The sequence below is a fragment of the Agelaius phoeniceus genome, chromosome 34, assembly GCF_051311805.1.
Source record: "Agelaius phoeniceus isolate bAgePho1 chromosome 34, bAgePho1.hap1, whole genome shotgun sequence".
Lineage (NCBI taxonomy): Eukaryota > Metazoa > Chordata > Aves > Passeriformes > Icteridae > Agelaius > Agelaius phoeniceus.
Window position 1 is genome coordinate 3,821,690 of NC_135298.1, and position 3,974 is coordinate 3,825,663.

Sequence of the window (3,974 nt, forward strand, 5' to 3'; positions counted from 1 at the left end):
TTTTTCCTGCATTTTAATGGCTGTTAGATCTGTCTTTTTAGACTGTTTTGTTTTCAGTATGTTAAAATGGTTTTGAAACTTCTAAAATTGCAGTAGAATTGCTTGTATTTAAAAAGATTTCAGCTTCACAAGGAGTAAAAGATGCACGGTATAAGATCGTGAAAACAATGTTCAGAGGCCATTAAATTGTTTATCTGAAATATCAAGTATGGGACTATTTGTTATTGCTTTAAATATTTGAACACAGACAGAAATCACCCACCAGCCTTCCTAGGGACCAGCAGAAGTCCAAGGATAGATTAGAACATCTATTTCTGTATTAATCCTTGATTAATCTTGGTTTCACAACAGTGACAAACCCTACTTCAGAGCCTAGACATAACAAGAAAACTACAAGTACATGTTAAAATATAATGCAAAATCAAAAATCCCAAATGCAGGTGAAGTGGGAAGCAAAATAGATTTGTTTTCTTCTTTTTGTGTAGTCTTAGGGATAGGCCAGTAGTTTGGGTTCCTTATGTTGAGCTGTTGAGCAGCGATGTAAATGAGATTTGTTATTGTATGTAGCTAACAAATATTGTGCAGAGATCTGGAAGAATCTGCTGTGCTTTCCCCATGAGCACTTGAAAGTGAAAAATGGAAGTTTGTACTGCCCACTTCTGGACTCAAACAGTAACTAATCAACTAGAGCCTTGGTATTTCCTAGGGACATGAATCCATGGGATATCACAGAATTCTCCTGATCCTGTGAGTGTGTCCTGTGAGGTGCTGTGTAAATCACCTGAAAAAGTACAAAAATATTGCCAGCAGCACTGCAGAAAGCTTGCAGGAAATGCAAACAGCAGGGAAGGGTGAAAAATCCCATCTGCCCATTTCTGTGCCTGATTTTATTTATGGGCTGAGGGTGCCCTGCTTGTTGCCATGGCCACAGTGCACAGCTCCATCTCTCCTGTCTCCTTCTCTGGCCTCAGGCCCAGTTCCTGGGAGCACCCCATGGGGGAGAATCCAGGCAGTGAAAGAGACAAAGAGCCCCAACTCCTGGGCTCAGACTCAGACAGGTCCATGGGGGAAGGAAAAGCTGTGCAAGGAAGCAAAACCAGGAATTCATTCCCTGCTTCCCACGGGCAGGTGGGTGTTCATCCGTGCCCAGGTGAGCAGGGCTCCAGCCCAGGCAATGGTGACCTGGGGACACAAATGCCATCACTGCCAGCATCCCCCCCTTTCTGCTTCTTCCCCCTCTTTCCAGACTGATTCTTCTTCCACATGGTCTGGGAATGCCCTGGGGTCAAGTCAGGTCACTGTCCCAGCTGTGTCTCTGCCCCTTTCTGGTGCTCCCCAAGCCCTCGCTGCCAGGGCAGGATGAGGAACAGGAAAGGCCTCGGCTCTGGGCAGGAACAAAACCCTCCTGGAACCTTCCCTCTGTTTCCAGGCCAAATCCAAGCCCTGCCCCAGAGAAGCCCCTGGAAGGAAGTTCAGTCTCCCCAGCCCAAAGCAGTCCCCAGTGCCCATCCCCAGCACCAGGCACTGCCTTCCCCAGGGCGTCTCCTCTAGGAAAGGGATGGCTCAGCGAGCACCAGGCCGATGGCGATTGCAGCTCGGGAGAAAACAGGCGGGAGGGGATCCCTGCTTGGAGTTCCAGGGGTGCTTTATGGGCCAACACACCCGAGGGGTCCAGGCACCAAGAACCAAGAACAAAGCAGGGTCCAGGCTTTTATATGGGACAAGGGAGGGGGAGCTTTGGTGTTGCCATGATATTTTCTGAAACTGAGAAGCTCAGAAGCCTCACAGGAAAAGAAAAACAAGAATTATCTGCTGCTGTGGAATGCAACAGGTGCATCTTTGATTGGTCCATGTTGGTTGTTTCTAATTAATGGCCAATCACAGTCAGCTGGCTCGGACTCTCGGAGAGTCATGAGCTTTATCATTCTTTTCTATTCCCTGCTTGCCTTCTGATGAAATCCTCTCTTCAATTCTTTTAGTATAGTTTTAATATATCATTTTCTTTTAAGATAATATATATCATCAATAATAAATCAGCCTTCTGAAACATGGAGTCAAGATTCCCGTCTCTTCCCTCGTCCTGGGACCCCTGCAAACACCAGCGCACTTTGGGCCTGAGGGCCAATGGGCAGAGGGAACAAGGGTGGTGCAAAGGCGGGACAAAAGGGCAGCAACCAACTGGGATTCAGGGGAGGAGCTGCAGGCAACGGGAACCAATAGGAAGGCAGGAGTGGGGAACATTCTAGAACTGGGGAGGAGAACAAGGATGATGGAACTTGGGTCATCAACATGTAAGGGACACGATGCCACCAGGACACACACCAGGGGACAATGTCACCACACCTGTGGGGATGCTGCCACCAGGACGCCTCCAGTGACACCCAGCATGGGCCCACATGGCCCCTGTGGGTGACACTGACCCTTGCCCTGTCCCCAGGGGCGGTTGGGGTCCCCTGAGCACGGTGGCCCTGGGACACCCTGGTGGCTGTCACTCACTCCTGGGCCACTTGTCACCAGCTGAACAAGTTCCCATCCTGCCCTGGTGGGTGGTGACATTCGGCTGGGACACCACAATGGTGGCAGGGGGGACGTGGTGACAGGAACTGCATCAGGCAGCGCCATGGCTGAGATGAAGGTGCTGGTGGCACTGTGGTGGCACAGGTGGTGGCCTTGATGCTGTTCATGTCCCCATCCATGATCATGTCCTCCTATGTCACCATCCATGGCTGTGTTCCCCCATGTCCCTGTCCATGGCCACTTCCAACTCAGGTCCCCACCCAGGGCTGTGTCCCCACGTGTGCCCATCCAAGCCTTAGTTCAATGTCTTGATTTTTACCCCAATTTCAGGGCTTTCAAAGGTATGAACAGAAACCTTTGTGTTTGAAGGCAAAACCAAAAGGATTTATGTGTCCCTGCCAGAAGAGCATCCACGTGCTTGGGTGGGTGGGAAGAACCTTTTTTGGAGGGGTTTCCAACCCCACTGTCTCCATAATCATGGGTTTTGCCCCAGTCTGACCCGATTTGGTTGTAGAAGATGCCTGTGGGGCAGAGAGAATTAAAATGATGGATTTGTATTGGAGAAGACCTCCAAGGCCACCCAGTGTTACTTGATGCCACCAGGAAGACGCAAGAAGTGAGATTTTTCTGGGGTCAGAAGTCGACAAATCTGCTCGATGTCCCTATAGGACATGAAACAACACGAGCACACACACCACTGTTCTCAAGGTGAAAAAAGGGAAGTTTATTTCCTGACTCCAACATTTATAGTTTTCCAAAAGTGACAGTGGATTGGAGGGTGACAGTGCCACCTCTCCAATGACACTGGACAAACCAACAGTCCATCAAATTTCTTCTCCTCCATAAAAGAATGCAAAACAATACCTTATTTACAGGAAGTATGTGAGAAAGTTTGCTACAAGAATGTAAACATCAGAAGGCTTAGAAAAATCTTCAAAGGTCAGGGCGACAGCTCTCCACAATGGATTTCTGATGTTGGTCTGTGGATGTGTCCAGGTGCTCACGGGGAGCCAGGAGCCAGCCAGGTGTCTTCCTAACACAAATCAGCAGCACCACGGATCACCAGGGCTCTGCCCAACGGGGTCACCGGGGATCATCCAGTGCTGATCCTCCAATGAGGGATGGAGCTGTGGAGCTGGAGCAGCACACAAAGCTCTTCCCGCCCTGGGAGCACTCCCACAGCTTCCCTCAGCGCTGGATGAAGCGGTCCAGCTGGAGGAAGATTGATTGATTGTCCTTCTCGGACGTCCCGGCCGGCTGTCCAGCACCACTAGCAGTAGGGGGGCACTATCCCGATCTCCGTGGTTCGGGACAGCACCTAAGGCAAACGCTCTGTGCCGTGACAGCAGTGTTACCTTGTGGCAGGACGTGGCTTGGCTTATGGCTACAGTCAGCAGAAATGAGAGAGCGCTCTCCAGCTGTGATGAATCCAGGTTTATTGGGTCCCAGGGGAAACC